The 25,372-nt window shown below is 34.2% G+C and overlaps 1 protein-coding gene across 3 annotated transcripts in view; it reads left to right on the top strand.

The window, feature by feature from the left end:
- Positions 1-25,372, top strand: part of LOC140434935 (uncharacterized) — an 810,654-nt gene that overhangs the window by 310,257 nt on the left and 475,025 nt on the right. For all 3 annotated transcript variants that reach the window (XM_072523577.1, XM_072523574.1, XM_072523576.1), the window contains one exon: positions 12,291-12,315. The gene's annotated coding sequence lies outside the window, so the exon portion shown is untranslated. The remainder of the gene's footprint in view (positions 1-12,290; positions 12,316-25,372) is intronic.

Below are 25,372 nucleotides of genomic sequence, written 5' to 3'. Positions count from 1 at the left end.
TATACGTATATAAGTTTTTTACCCCCTCTATGTTGTATTCTCCTACTGTTATATTTTGTGGCTGCCTTATTTCTGCGTTTTTACTTACCTATAATATTATATATTTTGTTTTGGTCTGATTGATTTTAAGACCACTATTTTGTGCAGCTCGTTCTATTTGGTTGTATGCCTCTATCATTTCTCTTCTTGATCTTGCGATTATGTCAACATCATCTGCAAATGCTAGTATTTGCACGCTTTTATTAATGATTGTTCCTCGTGTATTGACTGTTGTGTCCCTCAGTATTTTCTCGAGTACGATGTTGAACAAGATGCATGATAGAGCGTCTCCCTGGCGTAGTCCCTTTTTCACATCTATTGTTTCCGTTAATTCATTTTGTATCCGGATTCATATCTGTCACCACGTGTTATATGACCCAGATATTATAGTTTTATTTTGATGGAATCCAGTATCTCCCTGCTGTTTCTATTCTTCTTAGTACTTCTTCATTGGTTATTCTGTTTGTCCAGGAGATTCTCAACATTCTTCGATATGTCCACATTTTAAATGCTTCCAATTTATTGAGACATTGTTTATTTAAAGTCCATGTCTCCACACCATACAAAAGAACAGAAAATACATAAAACTTTAGTACTCGTTTTCTAAGATTTAGGCTGAGGTCTCTGCAACATAATATTTGTTTCATATTGTTGAATGCACTCCAAAATTAATATTCTCTGCAAAATTCAGCTTGTTCTTATTATTTTTAGAGGTTCAGTAGCATTTTCGTCTCTGACAACTGGAGTATTTATGTATTGTTGAAATGTAAGATTTTTTCCACTCTGCTGGCGGTTTAGCTCTGTTAATACAATTTTGGAATAATTGCGCCAGGTTTCGAACTAGTGCCTTACTTCCATATTTTATTAGAAATGTCATCAGGGCCATAGGCTTTTCCTTTTTCTTTAAGTTCTTTCAAATTTATGTTCCTGTATTCCTACATTATTATCGGGGATACCACTACCCGTACATTAGTGTCCATGTTTTTAGCAGTTGTAAATACATATATATATAAATATATAAATATATATATATATATATATATATATATATATATATATATATTTTTATCTGGTTTCAGTTACTAGATTTTCGAAGTGTTTTCCATTTTTCTGTTGTCATTGGTGCTATGTGTCTCACTTTTTCTTTCCGTGTGTTCTTTATTACTTTCTAGCCTTTAGTGCTCCTCCTACCATATCTCTCTCTCCAATGGAGCTAAAACCCAAATCGAGCCAAACTATGCCTCCAATTTCGCCGGTCCCGCGCCGATCTTCTCTAGGTTCTTACGTCTAGCAAATTTTGCGTGACCGCTGCCACTTCATCCTCTTACCGTTTCCGTGGCCTTCCTTTTGGTCTTGCGTCCTTGCGTCTTCATTACTACCATGGCTTTCATGACATGACTTTCACTACATGACCAGCCCATCGAAGTCTCTGAAATTTAACCAGTTCTGTGATTGGTGCCTCTTTGAACGGTTCGTAGAATTCATAGTTGTACCTCCATTTCCATACTCCGTTTTCTTTAATAGGTCCAAATATCTTCCTTAGGACTTTCTTTTGAAGACTTCATTTTATGTCTTCTCCATGACATACTATTGGTCTGATAATAGTTTTGTAGGCCCTGATTTTCGATCTCCAGTCTGTGGTTTTGGAGTGGAACATATGGGCGAGTGAATAGTAAGCTTTGTTTCACTTTACTATTCTTTTTTGAGTTTCTGGTTCTTCTGTTCCATCCGTGATTAATGTCACTTTCAGGTATGTAAATCTTTCTAGTTTCAATATCGTTCTCTAATTCAACTGTGCGTCTGTTTCCCCTAGCTTTTGCCTGTGTTAGCTTTTTTGTCTTTTGAATATTTATTTCTAGTCCGGTCTCTTTTGACCCTGTTTTTAATTGTGAATATATTTCTGTCGCCTCTCGAGACATAACGCTGATATCATGGGCATAAGCAGCAATCTGTATTGATTTATTTGTTAGAAGATCTTCCTACATTAACATGTCTTATCACATATTCGAGAGTCAGGTTGAATAGTGTCGATGCCAGCCCATCTCCTTGCTTTAATCCTTTAACTTTTGAAAAATTCTCAGTGAGTTTATTTTGTACTCTGACAGTTGCTGTTGACAAGTCCATTGTTGCTTTTACTAGTCGGTTGTATTTTTGGGGGATGTTAAAGCTATGCAATATTTGATATAACTTTTGTCTATTAATTGAGGCGTAGGTCTGTTTGAAATCTATGAATATGTTGTGGAAGTCAATGTCATATACCCACAAGTTGTTTAGAATTTAATTGATGGATTCGACCGTTAATATTTTATCACTACAGCTGTTTCGGCAGAGTGCCTTTCTCAAGTGATCTATTTTTGAATGTGTTTACAATTTAAAGTCTTTAACGTAATAGGTTAAAGAGGTGAGAACTGTTTGTGTCAAGTTGGTCATTCAGAATTATTTCTGTGTTTTTAATTTGTTAATTTCCATAGATTCTAATAAGGTTAGCTTAAGGCCTTTATTTCGGATGTGAAGAATTTGAAATTTGTCATTAAAAGAATGATTATGATCTAGAAGGTGAAGTGCGTATGTAGAATCTGTTTTCCTATTATTGGAAGACCCTTTATTGGAAAACGTTCTGCTATACGTTTGTTAAAAGTTCTACCAGTTTGACCAATGTAAGTTTTTGGGCAGTCGCCACATTTAAGTTTGTATACACCACTGTGTAAGTGCCTTTTATTTTGGCTCTTGTTGTTTTTAATATATTTGCCTAAGTTGTTGTTTGTTCTAAAAGCTGGTGTTATTCCTTCCTTTTTATGTGTTTGGCTATTTTTTTTTGTTATTTTGCCTGTATACATATGTAATCGAGCAGAAGGTACTGTTTTTTTTTCTGGTGGTGGAAATACTAATTTCAGGGCTTTCTTGTGTAGTTTTTGATTTAAAATTTTATTTATTGTTTGTTCGTATTCATTGTTTACTGCTATTTGCCTAATGATATTTAATTCTGTCTCAAAGTTGTATTTTGACATCGGAATTTATGGTGTATAGGATGGGATGATGAATTGTGTATAGTCGTGTCAGTATGGGTGGGTTTGTGAAATATGGAGAACTCATGTTATTTTCCAAGTCTGATGATTTTTAAATCTAAAAAATTAATGGATTGATTTTGTTCTGTTTTTATTGTAAATTCGATATGACTATGGAGTGAATTAATATGGGATAAGCATTGATCAAGTTGTCCGTTAGTTCCTGTAAAATATACCAGTACATCTTCTACGTATCTCTATCAATATAAAAACTGTTTGAATACGGGATGTTTTAAAATCTTTTTCTCTAGATGATCCATAAAAATATCTGATAGCAATGGGCTTAGAGGATTACCCATTATAAGTCCTGCACTGTTTATATATATTTGATTATTAAATAGGTAAAAGAAATAAACTGATTGTAAGTAAGTCTTATTTTATTTCTTTTACCTATTTGAAATGGACTCACACAGTAACACATTCATGATTTGATTATTAAATTCAAAGTCCTGGTTTATGAAAATTTCGAGAAGATGTAAAATTTTAGATGTAATCATTATATTTGTACTATTATGGGAAATAAAAAAACGATAAAAATTCGAAAGCTACAATATTTCGGTCATATAATGACACGTTCATAGAGGTATAGCCTTCTACACCTCATAATACAGGGTAAGATCGCCGGAAGGAGCGGCCCAGGCCGAATAAGAACACCCTGTCTCCGAAATCTTCGAGAATGGTATCAAGAGACCACTGCCAATTTATTTAGAGCCGCCGTAAACAAAGTTATTATTGCCAATATGATCGCCAACGTTCGATAATCGGACAGCGTACTGAAAGAAGAAGTACTATTATGGTATAAAAGGTTTTTACTAGAACAAAAGTTTCTGTAGGAAAAATACTAGGGAAAAGACTTTGTGGAAGTTTTGAAAACAAAGTTTTCAGTGTTTTATTATTTAGAATTTGTTTTACTGCGAATATTTGATCAGTTGTAGATCTTCCTTGTCAAAAATCGGTTTGATATTCCACGACAATATTTTCAGTTAGTTGTTGGAGTCGTTTATTTAGTATGTAAGCAAAAACTTTGTATGCTGTGCACAAGAGTGCAGTTTGTGCACAACTTCAGTTTATCTCCTTTTATATAGATTGGGCATATAATCCCAATATAACTTATATATTCGTAACTTGCTCTTCTTTCCATGTATTTCTTGTGTTCTTCACTTCTTTTCTGTATGGCCTCTTTACACTCGTCATTGAACCATTCTGTTCTTATTTTTTTCTTTTTTTGCCTATGATCTTTCTCGTCTCGTCAATTACTTTTGTTTTAATTTCTTTCCAATATTCTTCGGTACCTAAACTGCCTGTATTTATCGGTGTTTATGTTATGTCTCATAGTTCTGTTTGATATCTTGTTGCCTCAATTTTTGTATATCTATTTGTTCTGCTGTTTGTTCCTGTTTGTCCTCCTATTTCTATGAAATCTGCATCTGTATTTTATCTGTACTAGGAGATGGTCAGATCTGCAGCATGCCCCTCTTCGACTCTTCACATCGTGTATGCCTAAACTGCCTGTATTTATCGGTGTTTATGTTATGTCTCATAGTTCTGTTTGATATCTTGTTGCCTCAATTTTTGTATATCTATTTGTTCTGCTGTTTGTTCCTGTTTGTCCTCCTATTTCTCTGAAATCTACATCTGTATTTTATCTGTACTAGGAGATGGTCAGATCTGCAGCATGCTTCTCTTCGACTCTTCACGTCGTGTATGCTTGTTGCAGCCCTTTTGTCTATTAAGTCATGATCAATTTGGTTGGCGGTTGTTTCATCAGGCCTAATCCATATCGCTATCACCTATGTATGTATTTATGTATTTATATCAACCACCTGTGTGTTTTCAAGAAGGAGAACAAACTACGAAATTATGTGTTAATTATAATATCATAATCAATACATTTAATCATTACTGAATTTATGGAAGTGTTAAACTCATTATTTTAAACTTATGTCAATTGGAAAACTGCGTGTACTAAATAGAATACATTTCCAGATTAACGCCTGTTAGTTTTGAATTAAAATTATCTCAATTGTACGCAGAGAGAATCAGTACTATCAACACATACATCACATTACCAAACGGCGTGCAGCTATTAAATTCGCGTTGGCTTTTGATATCTTTGCGTCACACTGAGATAACATCACTAAATAAATTGAGTTGGCAGATAACGTCATGCTCTCGCAAATGAAAGGTTTGTACCGAAAGTTGTAAATGCAGAGCCGAACTCTTTTTTACCTTTTTCAAGTTGGTGACAACCGCATGTTATCCTTCTGGTGCTGTTACTACTTTTATGGGAGAAATCACAACGTGCGCTATAAAATATCTACTGTGTGCTTATTTTATTGCCTTCTTTAATGGTTTATCAGTGATTAGAACAGTTTTCAAAGTTTAATTATCCAAGGAAGGACGTAAACTGACAAAATAAGATATGAAGGGAAATTTCTGTTATCGCGTGCATTATGGAAAGTAATTATTATCTTCTCCTTTAAGTGTAATCTGCATTACGGAGGTTGGCAATCATCATAGCCACTCCAATCTTCGACTGTTTTGAGTTGCTTCTTCTTCTTCTTCTTCTAGTGCCGTCTTCACCAATGAAGGTTGTCTATAACCATTGCAAATTTGTCTCTATCTTCTGCTTTTCTTAAAAGCGTCTGTGTGTTTAACCCGGTCAAGTATATTTTTCAGCCAGGATATTTGTCGTCTACCAGACCCCCTTTCTCCTCCGAGTTTACCCTTTATAATCCTGCAACAACTTGTATTCTCGTTCGTAAGTATGTGCCCCAAAAATGCTCTATTTTTCCTTTTAATGGTGGTCAAAAGTTCTCTGTCTCTTTCCATTCTGTATAACACCATTTCGTTCGTAATATGATCGGTTAACTTTCCTCTCTGTGATACATTCCAATAGTTTGTCAATTGAAACCATTTCTCCTCTTTCTATTTTGTTAGAAACAAACTTGTTTTTTTTTCCTGAAATAGCTGACTGTGCATTAAGCCATTTTAGCTTGAATTGAGGGCTAATCTTTTTTTGCGTACTTTCAAGTTGAATATTTAGAGATTGGGTTTAAAATTTCAACGGTATCACTCTTTTAAATACAGGTGTGGGTTAAATTATTTTTGCAAAATTTAAATAACAATAAAATCTACATTTATATAGAATATTTAGTAGACAGACGGTTGAGCTCCAACTACTTTTAGAATAAAACTTGTAAAATAAAACAAAAAGTTAAGCAATGAATAGAATCAAAAGATATTAAAATGAAATAATTATTTGAATAAAAATAACAACCATGTGTCGTTTATAACGTTACAAAATTAATTAATTTAATTAATTATAATATGTGCAAAAATTATGTTCGCTTTTGATTCGACACAAAATGTACTTCCAACGAATATTGCAGAATTAAAAATGCGGGTTGGTACATAACGATTGTTTTTGCAGAAGTTTTCTCAAAAATTGGAAATAGAAACAAAAAATGTCGAGGACAGGGCTTTTTGACCGCTGACATCGAGATTATTTACGTTTCCAAAAGTTAAAAATCAATTGCGTGATAAACAATTTTCAACAGCAGACAGGTTGGTTGAAACATTTACAATGAAAATTCTGATTATTTATGATTAGACAAAATATTGCGGAAATTGGTTTTCTCGCATACAACAGTGGATTTATATAAAACAGATATGCCCAAATAACTAGAACTTAAAATAGACGTCTTCGAGAGAAGAAAAAACTATTCATTTACATTATACTAGGTGGTCTGATAAGTAAACCCTTTTGAAATTAAAAACATGTTTTTCCAGAAAATTCTTTTATTTTATTCCTTTTAGCTCAATACAACGATTCCAGTGATTTGTCAACTTCTTTATCCGTCCGAATCAATACGATTCTAGAAGCTCTGCAAACTAGGCGTTTGTTTCGTCAAATATCTCTTTCTTCGAGCTGAATTTTTATTTACGAACCATCTCTTCAGATTTGGGAACACACAATAACTAGAGGGAGCCCAGTCAAAAGAATAAGCTGGATCAGAAAGTGATTCGAAGCCCAACTCATGAATTTTATCCATTGTTGTAACGCTCTTGTTAGTCGGTGCATTGTTTGGAGAAACAACACTTTTTTTTCTGGATATGGGGTTTCTCACTGCTTCAATGCTTCAATGTGTCCAATAATGCATACTAATATTGGCTATTGATAGTTTTACCTTTGTCAAAATTCTTCTTTTTATTGTGCCCTCTTCAAATGAAGGTTGGCGATCACTTCTATAAACGCTTCCCTACCTTCTGCAACGTGAAATATGTTTAACACTGAGGTTAAACTGAGTCAAATCTCCGATATACCTTAAATTGTTTAAATTTACTAATGTTTGAATTTTGAGAACGATTTCCGAAGTGGAAATTGAAACGTCAATAAACTTACTTTAACCTTTAATTGAGCCTCATTCCCATTTAAATAGTAATTAATTTAAAATGTCACAAGAAAATAGCTTCAGAAAAATATTAAAAAACTGACTTGTGTTTTATAAATCCTTTTCGAGCTATTTTAATTCTGACATGTATCTCCCTTTCTTGTTCTAACTGTGAGTTTATAATTGCTCCGATGTATTTATACTTGTCGACCCTCTCTAACAGCTTACCCTCCAATGTCAAATGTATATCGTCAATAGAAATTTTCGAGATCACCATATATTTGGTTTTATCTATATTCATTGCTAATTCCATCTTTTTGCTTTCTCTGTTAATGATTTCTACAAAAATTTGTAAATCGTGTATATTTTCTTCCATGACTGTGGTATCATCTGCAAAGTGCAAATCTTATGTTATTAATGATGCTTCTTCCAATTCTGACCCTTTCAGTTCTTTCGCATAGTGCCTACTAAAATATTAGTTGGGAGTACACATTAAATAATTGTAACTACAGCATACATCCCTGTCAAGATAGTCAATTGAAATTATGCCTTTTCCAAATACCAGTCCAAAATATGCAATCCCTTAATATAGTGGCCATAACCTTTCCTACTCACTGAGCCACTTTTGGCCGCTTAGGAGTACTTTTAGCGGCTTCATTATGTTCGCTATTGTGTAATAGTGGATCCAGGTTTTATCAGCTGCTACTAGTTGACGCCAAAGGTCCAACGTATTGCACTTCCAAAGGTCCAAACGTTGCTGAAAATTGGTCACTTGGTTGTGTTTTTGGTCAATGATCCGGCATCTATCTGCAGGATAATTTTTTCATATTCAAGACGTTTAAAATATGACTAGAGCACCCTTTATTAATTCTTGTGGCCTCTGCAAATTCACGCACCGTCAACTTCATTTCAGCTAAAACCATTTCATGGAATTTCTTCACACTTTCAGATGTAACTGCATCGAAAGGCCGTCCTTCCAAATTCACGGAATCAAAATTTGACAGTATAGTCTGAAGAAGCGTTAGTCCCAAAAAGATACTAAGGATTGCACAGCTTTAAAACCTGTCAAGATTAACCCTGCAGTCATGACCCACGGCCTTTTAGACTTTCGAGACCGTCTGAAAGACCGTGCCTTCAAATAAATTAAGTTACCTAATTCTTTTACTAACAGAATCTGTGAGCTGCTGATCTCAGTAGCTTCCTAATTCGAATCGTCCTTTCAGCCTGTAGTGTGTTCATTTGCTGACAAGTCTTTGCTTGTGCGGTATCAGCTATTGTTTTTGAAACCTGTTCTCTCAGACCATGGTCACTACTCACTACTAGTATTCGTTTTAGGGTTAGTTTTTTTATAACATAAAAAAATTAGTCGTTTGTGCTGAAGTATTTTATATAAATAGTTGGTTTGGTTCCTGTGTCGTTTTTGCATGTTGTTAAAAGTTACAACCCTTAAGAAACTATCCCGAGATAATTCGTCTTGCACTTGTTGTATCTAAAATAACCAACCCGAGATATCTCGTTTTGAGCTATTTAGTGGGAATTTAAGCGATTTATTTCGTTCTTCCGAGTTAGGCTTTCGGAATTTTAACGAATTTATACGGAGTAATTGTTAAGTCCTGACTGCGTAATATTAGACAATGGATGGGTCGAACGGTCGAGTATTTGTTTCATATAGCTGTCGCCCGAGAAACATTTCATCATGCTGAATAGCCAATGCTTGAAAACAAACACGTCACACAAAGAAGTTGTTACGAGTTTTATGGCGTCAATAAAACGGCGGGAGGGGGAAAGGAAAGGGGGAAAGTGTGTAAACAACACGTATTGAATTTATTATTTTATTCACTATGAATTCTAACCAGGGGAGTGAAGATTGAGATGACAGAGCTAGATGTATCCGAGACATCAGAAAGTAACGATGAAAGTGAAATGTTATCAAATGACTCCGATTCCAATGAAAATGATGACAGTGCAACCGGTTTACTTTAAGCAGTTCGGCAATGGGTTAGAGTGGATGTAGACCGGCCAGGCCCGGCTGCTTCTTTTACTGGGAAATCGAAGTGTCATTTCGATGTACTGTATGTTGAAAATAAGATTGAGTTTTTTAATATGTTCTTCGATGATGGACTAGTGGATAAAATTGTGCAAGAACAAAATCGTTTTGCTAATCAGAAAAGGCGATCAGGCTTTCGCAGAGTTATAAAAGAGAACAAATGGACGTCAAAGGATAGGGATGAAATGCGAGTATTTTTTGCAATTATACAACTGCAGAGCTTGGTAAAGACACTAGTCCACTGGCTTTATTGGCCCAAAAAAACAATAATTGAAACGCCAGTTTTCCGTAATATCATGAAATATAATAGTTTCCTCAAAATAAAGCAATAATTGCATTTCTCTAATAATGAATCTTTCGACAAAGATACTCACCCAAGTCCGAAACTGTATACCTAAATGCTAAGTACAAATCTTTGTATGATTTGGAAAGGGATGTAACAATTGAAGAGAGCTTACTTCTCTACAAAGGCAGACTCAGATAGATTCAATACATTCCAAACAAAAGGGCACGATTTGGTATAAAAAACTACATGCTGTGTGAATCCTCTTCCGGATACAATTTATACGGGATAGGAGACAAAGTTTGACGAACAATATAGATATTCCAGTGGTAACACGTATTGTTATGACGCTAATGAAATCTCTACTGTCGAAAGGTCATTGTTTGATTACAGACAACTTTTATACATCTCCTGAACTAACTTACCTTTTATTACCAGTTCGCACAGATATGTACGGTACTATTAGAATGCAAAGAAAGGGTCTACCACCAGAAATGAAGAACAAACAAAAAAATTAAGGTATCACATTTCAAAAAGTAAAGGCAATAGCAATGAAGTGGAAGGATAAACGGGAGGTTTGTGTGTTGACAACACTGCATAATGCCGAAATGGTTACTGAAGAAAGGGGATTAAAGGAGATAAAAAAACCTAGACTTGTTCAAGACTACAACAATAGTATGGATTGCGTCACCAACATCTTACTGATTACCCTGTAACCAGGTAGCGTGGAAAGAGGTATTACAAACAATATTTTTCCACCTTCTCGAACAGGCTGAGCTGAATGCTTCTGTGCTGTACAATAAAAGCGAAGGGCTAGGAACGCATATAGCATTTCGATTGGGGTTAATAACACAACTGATTGAGGTTTGCTACAAAGATAAAGGTGTGCCAAGAGGTCAACGCTTCCAAAGCCACTTAGACTGATCAGCTAACCAGTCGACATTTCTCAGAAGTTGTTTCTGTCACAGGGAAAAAAGCTCATTCAACTAGAGTGTGTGTTGTGTGCAGTAAGGCGAAGGATGTACCCGGAAAGGAGTTGAGGCGCGGATCAAGGTACTACTGTCCTGATTGCGATGTGGGACTTTGTATGACGCTCTGCTTCAAGACGTATGTTACGTTAACTAACTTTTAGTTTATCTTGTTTTTGTTCATTATTATAAAAATATAAATACATACATGCATGTCTTGTTCTTTACGCTAAAATGTAACTGTAAACTCTTCGGAATAAATACTTTTTGATCATCGTCCACAGCGTGCATAAAAACTTTTGTTGTCTAGTTTGCTGGGAATTTCTTTTAGATAAAAAGGAACAATGGTCTAGGCAAGGTAAACAACAAAACCTTTTGCTCGTAGGTGTTATTTATCCAATCAAAAACCCGTCAACGAGATATCTCGGGATAGTTATTATTCATATCTTCAACAGTTAAAAAAAATAAAAAATAAAGCAAAAAAATGGGGTTTTTTGGGGCCGTTTTTGGAAAAATAGATGGTTTGTTAAGGGGTTAATGAATATGAGCTAACTATGGTACGAACTATAAGCAACAATATATAAGAAATATCTCCACAGTTAGTAAAAGGCATAAGGCCGGTTCATTAAAACATGTTTTTCTTACAAATAAACTACACTCTAACTTCTCATGTTCCCAAAAAATAGGAAAAATGTCCTTTTCATTAATTCCTTCCATGACAACTATGACGTTGATAAAGAAACTGGAAAACCAATATCATACAAGACTACAGCAAATCCAAAATAGAGGTCGATATGGTTGATCAGATGGCAGGGGAATATAATACGATAAATACAAGAAGGTGGTAAATTGTACCTTTTTTTACTCTAATAAATGTATTAGAAATTAATAGCTATGTTATTTATAATTTCAACTCTGAAGAAGATAATCTCGTACCTCAGAGAACTTTCCTATATACACTTGTCAACCAACTGACACATGCACATCTGCTCAGGTCAGCTGATATTCACTTTGAGAGAAGTGATTGGTGCCTCAGAGCCCAATTTACAACCTGGACCAGAGAAATCAGGAGCTACAGGTTGTTGTGTAATGTGCGACTGGAAAAAAAATCGAAAAACTAGATTCTCCTGGAGCAAGTGTAAAGTATCTCTATGCCTTGAACACAGATCACAGATCAAACGGCCTAGTTTTATTTTTTATTGTATTTTTTCGGTTTATAAATTAGGTGTTGACGTGTTTAATACTAATAATTTTTGAATAGTAATTCATAAGTTATTTAAGGCGTTTCACATATAACGTTGGTTCGTTTTTACTCAAATATATGATATTTTCAATTAAAACATAAACTTTTCCAGGTTACGATTGGATAGTTAAAAAATATTAGGTTTTCTAGAACTATTTTTTTGAGATCGCGGCGCTGTAACCAGAAAGTGAGGTTACTTATCACACCTACAGTTACTACTGTCATTTAATATAAACTTTTTTTTTTTTCAGATTCAGAACTATTCGTCATCTACTGGTAAGTACATCCATTTTATTTCCTAACCCTGCTCTGCACATTTTCCTAGACCCCAAATTTTGCTTTTGAAAGCGAGGCTAATGAGATGCTTAATAATTTTCCATTCGTGACTCTCAACTTGGAACAAATTAGATTTATTTATGTTTACGCTCGAAACTCCATCAAAATCTTTTGGATTGCATTTGAATATGAATTGTACATTTATGCGAAAAATTGTTTTTGGTTTTGTTGGTTTGTTAGTCTAGAGGAGGACTTGTTGGAAAACAATTAAAGCTATTGAATGGTTTCCGGCTTTTTACATCAATTCTTTGCATACATTTCCGTGGATAAACCATTTTTGGGATTATAAATTTAAATAAAACAACGCCACATACAACGGAAAATATAAAATCAATTATATCAAAAATAAAAGTCAAAACGAATAAATGAATTATAGTTTTTTTTATCAGCTTAAGTCATACTGTCTTAGATAAAGCTTGAACCAAAACTTGCTGAAAATAAATAATTTTAACAAAACTCTAAAAATAAAGTGGTCAACTATTTTTTTAATCTTTATTTTTAAAAAACTATTATTACGACATAAATTAGTTTAAACATAAAAATAAGTGTTTTACACATTTGATATAAAACCTTTATGGTCAACTTTTAGAGGTCATTAAAACCTATGAATTCAGAAGAGTTGTAGACATCTCTCAAAAATAAAATTGAGGTAAAAAGTTCTCACCTTTTAAATCTGTTCACACCTTCCATTCAGAAATAGTTGTGCACGTTGTGAAATAGTTTGGAGTCTGTCAATTTAAGCACAACATTGGCACCAATAGCGCCATTGGTACCAGGTGGCGTATACAGTATATGATAAATGATAAAATGTATGAAGTCATTTTACACAAACTCACAAACCATAATCGGGAGAACAAACATTCTATATAGAAGTTTTTCACAATAATTAATACAAAATGAAAACTTCAGACTGAAAACTACCTCTTTATCTTCCTGTAGCTTACGAATCTTGGTGTCTAATGAGTGTCATAATTATACAATCAATAGTTTAACTCAGCTTGAGAGACTTGCACACCTCTTAAGTATGGCATTCAGGTGATACAATTCATTGGAGCAAGGAGAATTAACTCATGTAAACCCGAATCACCCCACTCCGCTTTAATGGTCCAGATCATCTACTATCGCTCGAATAATCCGGTTTGGGTGATCTAAACTTCGCGAATTTTGTTATGTATTTTTCCTCCATCATATCCAGTACCTTTATTTGTTTTAGGTCTCTAAATAGGAACCGTTCAGCGACATATCTGAGCACGTTTGTAGCTTATCTACTATCGGATATTGGAAATTATTCTGGCTATAATAATTTTAAAGAATGGAAAAGAAAAGTATTTTTGAAGTGGGTATTTCAAAAAAATCTGTTTATGATACGGGTGTAAGAACCCGATTATTTGGTTGCAGTTAAGGCAACAAACAGTGTGTTAAAATAGACGGGATATATTTAGATTATTATATAACATATATTCTGAATATATAATGAGAAAAGTACTAGACAAATAGGATGGAGAAATCACTATAGGAGGTAAAAAATCAGTAACCTGTGATACGTAGATGACACACTTATACTAGCAGCGAATGAAGATGAAACCATCACCGAACGGCTAAGCCGAATAAGCGAAGAATACGGACTTCAGGTTAACATCGGAAAAATAAAAATAATGATCGTAGACTGAGTAAATAATAATCTACATACACCAAGTGACGAATTTCGAAGTAGTAAACAGATTCGTATACTTGAGCTCCTTGATAACCAACAATAGCGATTGCTCCTCAGAAATCAAGCGTAGATTAGCAATGGCCCGAACCGCAACAGCTTAAATAATTAAAATACGGACCAAACAATAACAGGGAATACTAAGCTCAGGTTGGTCACTGAACTAATTTTTCCTATTGCTACATACGCAGCTGATACATGGACTCTCAAAAAAAATCGATGGAGTTAGATCGAAGCCATCCAAATGTGGGTCTATAGAAGAATTAACGCGTTTTCTGGACAGAACATAGAACTAACCTGTCAACTCTGGAAGAGCTTCACATAAAAGACAGGTTTTTAAAAAAAGTAATCCGAGCATACCTAAATTATTTCGGTCGCATAGCTGGAAGAACGGGAACCACGGAGCTATTGGTAGTAGATCAAAAGGTAGAAGGCCGAAGACCAAGAGGAAGATCTTCAATACGATGGGTAGACCAAATGAAGACTGGTGGAAGAATCCCTTGAAGCCGTCCATATGGCACAGGATCGCAGCCAGTGGACACAGTAAGCTAAAACTATTAAGAGTGTCAGCACGTCCTGAGAAGGGCTCAAGGAATAAGGAGGAGGGATATACAATGTTAATGTTTAAAAACAGATAATAAGTTGGGTACGTGATAAAAAGTCTTATCAATAACAATGAAACTCTTGTGTCGGCATTAAACAAAGAGATAGACGAGGTAGAAAGAGTTGAGGTCGATTTGAAAAATCTGCTATGCATGCGACGATGCCAATTTTTCGTAAAAGTCCGAAAGTGACTAAAAGTGAAAAAATAAAAAGTGGAAAGTATAAAATGTTATGGGAATTTGCACCATAATGATCGTACGAACGATAGACGAACCTTAATATCCGGCTCTAAGGACCATTTATGTAGATAAAATTAGTATCTACACAATAGGACAAACATGATAAATATACTAAATAAGAGAGAGTATAACATAGGTTGCTGGAAGCACAACTCTTACCTGTAATTTAGAACCAAAGGTACTAAGATTTATTAAAGAGGGAAATACAAATAACATCAAAAAAACTAGAACATAAAACAGAAACAAATTAAGCATAAACAAAATCCTAGAGCTACAATATTACTTACTAGATAACAAAAGTCTTTCATATTTCATATGTATGTGTACACTATTTCCCACCCAATTCACTACCACGCAGATCCTGAACGTAGAGATGTGGAGATGTGGCAACCCTAGGTGTCTAAGGGTACCAAGAACACTATGCGGAAACTTATACAAACTTACTGGTTTACACAAAAAAGATGTCTCTTATACCAGAAGCTGGACAAATCTTTGACGATTTGAAGAGTACGCTGTAAGTGTGTGTGAAGTAAATTCTTGACGGATTTTTTAGGGATTCTAATAACAGAGATGTTGTCCCGTCTTAATTCGCTCAGTCTTTTGTACGCGGGTACCTAGGGTTCGGAAAGTCTTTCTTGAAACTTAATATGCCTTTTAAATACGAAACACTAAATACTGTTGTCATTTTTATATTTACACAGTGGCGAATTACATATTGTCAAAAGTGGACTTATATTTTTATTACTAAATGAAAAATATTTTTACATAGTTTTGTTCGAATAGATTTATTTGAACAACAATGATTGTGATAATGTCAATATCAAATTCTAATTACTTTAGATATTCCTCTTTTAAAATTATCTACAATTTGTAATAACTAATAATAAACCACCGAGGGCATCAATATGGTGAAAGATTAAATTAAATCTAAACTAAATTACACCATCATGAGTATGATCGCTTCAAAATCGAGATAAGGTTAGTTTCAGCTAACCTGTAGGAACTTATATCAACGTTGTTCCAAACTTGCAATTCAATTATGGTAATAAATTATATTCTAGTGGCAAACAGCCATTTCCTTCATTCGCAATGTTGATTTTGGAGTTAGGCCAGTTTTCACTACCAAATAATAAATTTGGGAAATGAATTACGGCAGGAAGCTCTTAGCGTTTAGGATTTGCTTAGCTGACATTGCTCATAAAATGGTGGTTTAACTACTTAAAGATTTATTTAACAATTACTTGAAAGCAAAATCATTATGAAAAATGGTGATATATTTAATTTAAAGAAAAATTCTGAGTCAAAATAATTAATCGCATTGGTTGTATAATTTTTGTTTTTGTTTTAATTTTATAATTTTTACTGCAATAATAAAATATGATATTTCTACATTTTCTCTGTCTTTTGCTACTTTTGCTTTAATTATTTTTTATGAAATTTCAATCCTTCTAATGGTCATTATTCTGCATTGTATGCCCATGTTTTCTAATATATACTACCTTCCAAAATTAACGACCCACATTAAATGTGCCATAAGTTTAAAGCTATTTTTCTTCGAACCATTGACTGGATTTCGGAGTCCAGTTTTACCAATATACGCAGTGTGACAATAAAGTTGTGTTTGTTCACCTTATTTTGCCACACCCTGTGGAATTTAGTAGAAAAAAACTTTACGTATTATTATTATTGCTTATTTTTTCTCAAATTTTTTGTTAAAAGGTCATCTCAATATCTTTATTATCAAAAAAAGTACGTTCAAAGATAACGTGATTTTATTGAATTTTAATACTCTTGTTCCTATTGATAAGTTATCGTATTATATTTCAATTAGTAGTAACATTATAAAAAAGCGTCTCGCCGAACAAGGTTTGCAAGTTGGATACCAGCCAGAGCACCAGGTTTAAACGTAAATCATCGTAGAAATAGATTGAAATTTGGAAGAGACAACCTTGACTGGAAGGTTGATAACTAGGAGCACATATTTTTCACAAAAGAATCGAGGTATTGGTTATATAGCGCAGAGGGACGTGTAATAAATAATTATTTGACGGCCTACACACAGTGCAACATACGACCTATGACTTTATTCAGTGGAGGATCTATAATGCTCTGGGAAGAAAAATCTCTTACAGCGCGAACAAATTTTGTTGCTTTACGAAGAGGTTCCTTGGTAAGTGAAAGGTATAGAACCATTTAATTCCGTTTGCTCCTTACATAGGAAGTAATTTTGTATTAATGCATGATAATGCACGACCACAACAGCTGCACGTGTGTCCGATGAATATTTACACGAGACTGGTATACAAACTGTGAAATGGCCACCCTGTAGCCCTTATCTAAATTCCATAGAGAACTTGTTTGATATTATTGCTTGTCAACTCAGGAGCCAACAAGTATCACATGTTTCTCTTGGCAACATAAAAGTTATGGTGAGGGAAGTTTGGGATGCAATGATCAAAATCAATTACGACACTTGATTCTTAGCTACTAAGTCTGTCTTGCTGTCGAGCAAGACAGTTCCTCTACTTTTTCGGAACTATGGTTTTTAACGAAATCCGGTGTTATAGTTTTTCGATAACTGAGGCTGCTTCGTTTGTTTTTTTTTTGTCTATTGTTGTTTCACAAGAAGCTAAGGTATGGATAATCCTTGTAGAGCCACGTATGGTAGTAAGTATAAGGCTTATAAAGTATGGTTTCCACACACAATAAAGCCGTCCTTAACTTCCACTCCATCGTGCTCTACTCACAAAATTAGCGCCCACGACCGAATATCAAAGATGCTTCTACTGCAAGGTTTCGTGGTTCTTGGACAGATTTCTAAGCAATAGCCAGACAGGAAATTCTAATAAATGATAACTAAAAAATAGTTAATAATGCTTCGATAAAGTTCGTCTTTTTTAAAATGAAAAATACAGTCAAGATTTGATTTCAGGTACAAAGCGTCTATGTATCTGTTTATACGTATTTCGCTTTAATAAAGCTCATCAGAACAGCTATTCATTAGAGATGTGTAGTTCACCATCGAAATAGTTCAAATGAACGATTATTTCAACTGAACTAATTGAACTAGTTCATTAATTTTCATAGAACTAGTTCACTGCGAACGATTTGCGTTATAAATTGTGTCTCAACTTTGAAAGAAGAAAATAATGAATGAATGAGATCATATCTTTATTATTTTGTGAATGGGATGGACTGACTAGTTTAAAAAAAGAAGGGCCGATTAGCCGCAGATAACAGATCATAATTCTTATGAACGTGACAATAACATAAACAGTCTTATCTTAATATCATAATGGTTCGGATCTTATGCCCATGCATTGGCAACAATTTTAAGTTGTGGTTAAAATGATTGATGCATCTACATAAAATATGGTTTTATGTAAAAGTGAGAATGAAAATGTGTTATTTAATGTTCCTAGAAAATTCACTGATTTTTTTTTGTAAGGTTCTTTTAGAAATAACCTAATATAGATAACTATGAGTTTAAATATACGTAAATATAAAAATAAATCATACGTGAACCATATTTATATTTAAAACTGTTAATAAAAAAAACAAATCTTAATAATTTTTTGCAAATAAAAAAAATGTTATTTGCAAAACATTTGAGAAATAAATTTAAAACATTTAAACCTAAACATACCATCGAAAGAAATGGTTCCGAACCCGAACTACTTGTACGGTAGTGAAAGAGTGAAAGACTGACTGAAAACCGAAGAAAACGCGCGGCCGGCGCCGAGCTTGTGTGATGATAAGACGAGACATGGCAACCAGTCATGTTAGGGTTGGATTTCGATTTCGGTCCTACAAATAGTTCTTTCGCGAACTAGTTCACTGAACTAGTTCATTTTTGTGAAATAGTTCTCTTGAACTAGTTCGTCTAAAAGAACTAATAAGCACACCTCTAATTCATAGGCGTTCTCAACGTGAAAAATAAATCTTTCCTGTCTTTAAGAAGCAACAATAAAATGACTTCGAAACGGACGCAATAGCGACATCTGATATTAAATCCGTAAAATAGTTTCGAAACACAATTCAGATTTCTGCCTTAATCTGAGCCTTCTAAAAATTGCAAGGCATAGCAGACGTTGATAAAGATTAATAGAGACATGGGGAATCTAAAATTTGCATTCCACGACATGTCTCCTCAACTAAGCAGAAATCTTTAGCGAATTGGTTTCTTGTACTCATACAGAGTAGATTCGAATAAAATGAAAAAGACAGTAAGATTTGATTTCACGTACAAAGCGTCTATATATCCGTTTATACGTATTTCGCTTTAATAAAGCTCATAAGAACAGCTATTCATAGGCGTTCTTAACGTGAAAAATAAATCTTTCCTGTCTTTAAGAAGCAACAATAAAATGGCTTCGAAACGGACGCAATAGCGACATCTGATATTAAATCCGTAAAATAGTTTCGAAACACAATTCAGATTTCTGCCTTAATCTGAGCCTTCTAAAAATTGCAAGGCATAGCAGACGTTGATAAAGATGTTAATAGAGACATGGGGAATCTTCGTCTTTTTTACTTGATTTATATAAGATTTGGAGAACCTACCAAAATTATAATAATCAATATTTTGTATAAGAAATCCTTACTTTGCATAAGGTCTGTCTTAGAGTTTCGTTTTTTGCAAATTTTAAAGCAGATAAACAAACTGTCAATCCGAAGAACGGGACTAAATTTTAAAATTTCAACAACGTTGAATGAATACTGTGAGAAAGCTCTTAACTCTCGACCCTGATCGAATTTATGGAGATTAATCTTGTATAACAAAATGAAAATACCACTTGTTTTAACTCTTTTGAGGATCTTTTTGTGGATCTAAAAATATCTACAGGGGTTACTTGTTTGTGTTTTGAATTCTCTCACCAAAATAATATTTGAGTTTAAAATTATTGTATGGCCTTTTGTAACATCTATTTAAAGTTGTATTATGATGCAAATAGAGATTGGCTTGGTGTGCGTCCCTTCTGTAGCATCCACAAATTTATACTACCGAGTTGATACTATGAGAAGTAGCAGTGATTTTTAAACCAGTTTCGTTCGACTTTTAACTCTAAATTTATGGAACTCATTCAATACTAAATAGAGATGTATAAAGGCCAATAGACTAAGATAGGTAGGATATGTGATAAGGCAACGACAATCGCTTTATAAACAATGTGTTTTGGGAAAGACCAAATGGGAGATCTGTGGGACGGCCTAGAAAAAGGTGGAATGATGCAGTCAAAGAGGATCTGGAGAAAATGGGAGTGAGACAATGAAAAATAGTGGTATAGGACCTATAAACATGGAAGACAATAGTAAACGCGGCAAAGTCGAATGCTCCGAAATAGCCGAAATAGATAAGCCGAAATAAACACCCAGGAATATTCCAAAACTTCTTTAACCAGAAGAGTAGCTGGTGTTGAAAGGTGATTTCTTCAAAACTCATGAATATCTGCTTTGCTTGGGTACGATTAATTTTCGACAGTAGAATTTAGTTTCTTATATAAAGCCTTCTCTGCATGCTTAAAAAATGTATTGTCACATTTCCGGCTGTTACTAACTTAGTATGTCGGTAAGCGGCCTGAATAAACGGAGAGCATTGTTTTCTGGTTCATGTTGTGAGTGTCTTAGAGTATTTGCTTATATGGGGCTAAAAATGGAGACTGAATAAATATTGGGCTTGGAGATAGGGTAGGCAAAAATTGAAACGTTTGTGAACCGCTACTTGCATTTTGGTTGGAGAGCAAGGTCGTGGATAAGGATTACTTTTTTGGGGGGACTGGGAGAGCTAACTACGAAAAAGAAATCAAGAAATACTTACAGAGATGTCCTGGGCAAATACTATACAAGAAGATTTCTAAACTATTTAAAATTAAGACGCCGTTTAAAAAATCCTCTTGTTGCTTAAAAAGAAAAGTTTAGGTTTTTCTTCCTAAAAAAATTTTAAGGGTGAATATTTAAAAAAATATATTGTTCTTAACTCTTAGTTTAAAGAGAAAAAAATTTGATGTTTATTATATAAATAGTTATTATAAAAAAATCTAAATCTATCAACAAAACAAACTTTAAAACTATGTTTATGTACCAAATGACAGAAACGATGTACTAACTGTCATATGTCGAAATGAAACTACCATATTTTTCTGAATTAATAATTAATTATCAAAGATTAATTTTATTTAAAAGCAACTAAAATATGACAATTAGTTAGTACATAAAACTTATATTTATTTATATATTTTTAAATTGTTACGAGAGCAAATCTTAGCGTATTAACGATAAACATTTATTTAGAAAAATGTAAGACTACTCGCTTCAATAGCTAGTTATTTCTTTTTAAATTGTAAAAGAAGTTTATTACCTTAGATTTAAACAAAAAAACATTGTCCCACAAACTTCAAACAATTGGAGACAACAAAATAATTGAAGCTGGACAAATCCTGGAAGAAATCAAATACCGATACTGGGCTTCAGCTTATTCTGGATGATAACAATATGAGATCCTTAACACTTGGCTACTTATGTTCCCCTTAAAACTACAGTAAGCTTGTCAGCTTACTTAGTCCTCAGGACGCTGTTAGCAAGTCCCTTAACATAGGATAGAGCTTACTCCAAACGGTGATGTAATTCACATTAAGAACATTACCACACTGCATCTTAATCTCAAATTGCCTTCTCACCACACACATGGAATCAAGGGAAACTTTGCCGGTTTTTCAAGATCTCTTACGAAAACGGTGTTCACTTGCCTAGCACCTCCATTGCTCTCCTCGTGAATCTTCGTACATGGTCGTACCAGGTTTAACATCGTGGCCAAAGGCCCTCTTCCGCGACTCCTTGGAGACGAAATTAAACCCTAAAATACCGGTGTTCAAAATTTTGTAGGAACTTTTTTAAAATATAACGTAATTATTCGAGGTCAAATTCGACAACTACGTTTGCTAATTCTGTTTTCAGCTGATTCGGCAAAAACCTTGAGAAGCAAATAGCTTTAGCCAGGAGTGTATCAAATAAATTTTAATATATTTAATATTTTTAAAGGAAAAATGTTATGCTGCAGTGTTTGGAATTATTTCGTCAGCTCTTTTGATTACTGTTCTTCTGTGCACTCCTCGAATGTATTCCGTAATTTGTCCAGTATCTCTAAGCAATAATTCAATCTTCACCAGCAGTCGCTTTTTCCAAGGGTGCAATTCTATTATCAGTACTTCCATTATTACCACATTTAGTACCTCGTCGAGTTCTGACCTTAATGCCCATAACATTAGGAATTGCTATAGCTGCACATTAAATCAGCATATGAAAATATTTCAATGTACAATTTCTAACAGCGCACCTAGTTTTTTATGAGTTTATTCTTGGTAGAGGTGGTCTGCTCACTGGGTTTGTTTAGTTGAACCCTTGTTAGCTTACCAGGCTATCGTTGGAACTCATTGTTGACCTGCTGTGTATTATGTACTTTGAGCAATTCCTAAATACAGAAAAACCGACAACGACAGGGCAACAAAGACAGTTAGCCGAACCTGAAATACCAGGGCCCACACTAGCTGAAGTAAAGTCCGCAATTTCGTACCTAAAAAACCATAAAGCCCCAGGCCCAAACGGCATACAGGCGGAACTACTAAAAAAGGGGGAGAAAAGCTCCACCTTGAGATATCATCTTATAAGAGAAGTCTGGGGGAAAGAGAAGAAATACCGAAACACTTGCATGAAAGCCATATAGTACCTATCCACAAGAAGGGAGACAAACAAATATGTCGGAACTATAGAGGAATATCGTTAATCAATACAACGACAAACGGATTTGCCGCCCAAGGATCAAAAATACTATTGGCGTTTACGGCTGACGTGGACACAATTGCACAATCCAACAGAGATGCAAAAGAAGTTTTCACCCTATTCGAAAAAGGAGCCAAGGAAGTTGGTCTAAAGGTCAAGGAGGACAAGAACAAGTACATGGAGGTTACGAAGAAGCCAAAACCAAGGGTTAGACAAAACGTAACAATTAATGAATACAACTTTGAAGTCGTCAAAGAATTCAAGTACCTGGGAGCGATCATAACATCTGAAAATAAATATGAAAAGGACGTGGCAGCCAGGATCATTGCAGGAAACAGGGCATATTACTTAATACTAACGGTACTTAAATCAAAAATACTCTCAATACCAGCAAAAATAAGAGTGTACAAGACAATAATTCGTCCCACAATAACGTATGGAAGCAAGTCATGGACTCTGAACCAGCGGGAAACGACAAAATTACTAGTACTGGAAAGAAAGATACTGCGGACTATCTATGGGCCTTACCTTGCAGAGAAAAGACAACAGGAGAATGGATAAGAAGACACAATGATGAACTTCAGATAGTATATGGAGATGAAAACAGAGTACGCTACATTTAAGCAAACCGAATAAGATGGGCGGGCCACGTACTAAGATCGAGTGACGAAAGACTCCTGAACGCCACATTCGGGGAAGGCCCGATGGCAGAAGGTCAGTTGGCTGCCCAAGAAAGAGATGGAAGAACGCAGTAGCCAGTGATCTACGCAAAATGGGAATACAGCAATTTGAAATAGCTGCTCAGAACCGACAACAATGGAGCAAAATAGTAACCGCGGCCAAGACCCACATAGAGTTGTAGAGCCAAATGATGATGATGATGATGAGAATTATGAGGTTGAATTTCTTGTGTGGCCACCTCAAAAATCTATTGATGTATTTCATTGAGGACTTTATATACAACTGCCCTTTTTGTGTATCTCCCGTTCGACTTCGGTTATGATGGTATCGCAACTAGTCTTTGGAATAAGATTGTTTTTTATAACGCTTATAATTATTCGGTATTATATTTCTGGATGCTCCCTGCAAAATTCTCAAAATTCTCTGAAACGATAATATTATAAGAGTTATTATTATATTTTATACATAATAAAACACAATGTCAATTTATTTCCAAAAGATATCGAACCATCCAGTAAGCTTAAGCATCGCGATGTCTACATCATAGAACGTCTCCAGTAAAATATGAACGACCTTTAAACAGAGATAATGAAACTAAAATTAGTTCAAGGAATTCGAATTATATTAAATTGATGCATTCAAACCACTCAGAGCATTCCTTTATCTTCTACATACCGCTCATTTAGTAATTTTACTCCCGGTTATCGCTGTCTTCCAATTGAGCTCCGTTAAAATGAGGCTCGTATAATTCAATGTTGTGAAGAGAGAAAACAATCTATGAAAATTGAATTATAACAAAGACGTGTAACGTGCTTCTTGTAACAATCAGTATTGATTTGATTTATAAGACAATTTAAGAATATGAATGATTTAGTATAATAAAATGTAATAAAAAATATGTAGTATTTCTAGTGAATTTTTGGATTATAATCAGATTTTTTGGGTAATGGACTTGGCAATAATGATTCGGGGTATTTATTAGGTGTAGGTATTTACCTACTGTAATGTTACTATAGTCGATTATGAAGCTATGGTTGGGATAAAGAATGGAACCAAGTAAATATTTTTAAAATGAAAAAGACGATATTCATGAAACTTGGCATGCAAGTACAATGATACATGGGACAAGTAATGCCATATTTTTTGTTACTACTCTACTTCCGATTTTACCGGAAATACCGTCAACTTATTTAATTGAAATGTGACACTCTGTATATTCTTGAAGATTTAAAAAATCCGTTTATTCCTGATTCAGATATACCAAGTTTAAGCTTTTTTGTAATTCTGTTGGGTTGCATCCTCATTAGATGCCCATACCAGTTCATTTATCTCTTTGCTATTTTATTCATTATTGGCTCTTGGTTGGCCATATTCCTAATAGCCTCGTTGCTTAATCTATCCCGTTTTGTCTTTCCAACTATCCTTGTTAAGTGTCTCATTTCCATTGCAATTATCCTGCTCTTATGTTTTTCCAGAATTGTCCAGTTTTCGTTTACATAGAGTACTGTCGGTATCACTATTGTGTTATATATTATTATATTATTCATGTCTCTCGTTAAGTTCTCTTTTTCCCAGCATTGAAGCTAACGCATAGTATAACTTATTTGATTTCGTTGCTTTATTTGTTATTTCCCAGGTATTCGTAAGTTGTAACTATTTATACTTCCCAGGTATTCGCAAGTTCTAATTATTTCCAATTCTGAGTTTTTACATTTTATCTTTATTTCATTATCTCCCTTATCTTCTTTGTTGCTAATTATTATTCTCTTACCTTTTTTCTCATTTATTTCCATTTTTAGTTCTTCTATTTGTTCTACCAATATATCCATTATTTTCTGCATTTTATTCCCGGAATATTCCATAATTCCATATCTAGAAAGGTCGCTTTTCTTATAAAACTGACTTTACAACTATTTTCAAGATCATTTTGCAGATTTTTGTAAACGTTCATACAATTTTTTTAGGATTGTTCATTCAAAACAATCGT

The sequence above is a fragment of the Diabrotica undecimpunctata genome, chromosome 2 (genome assembly GCF_040954645.1).
Source record: "Diabrotica undecimpunctata isolate CICGRU chromosome 2, icDiaUnde3, whole genome shotgun sequence".
NCBI lineage: Eukaryota > Metazoa > Arthropoda > Insecta > Coleoptera > Chrysomelidae > Diabrotica > Diabrotica undecimpunctata.
The sequence above is the reverse complement of the archived record's forward strand: the minus strand, read 5'-3'. Positions and strand labels throughout refer to the sequence as shown.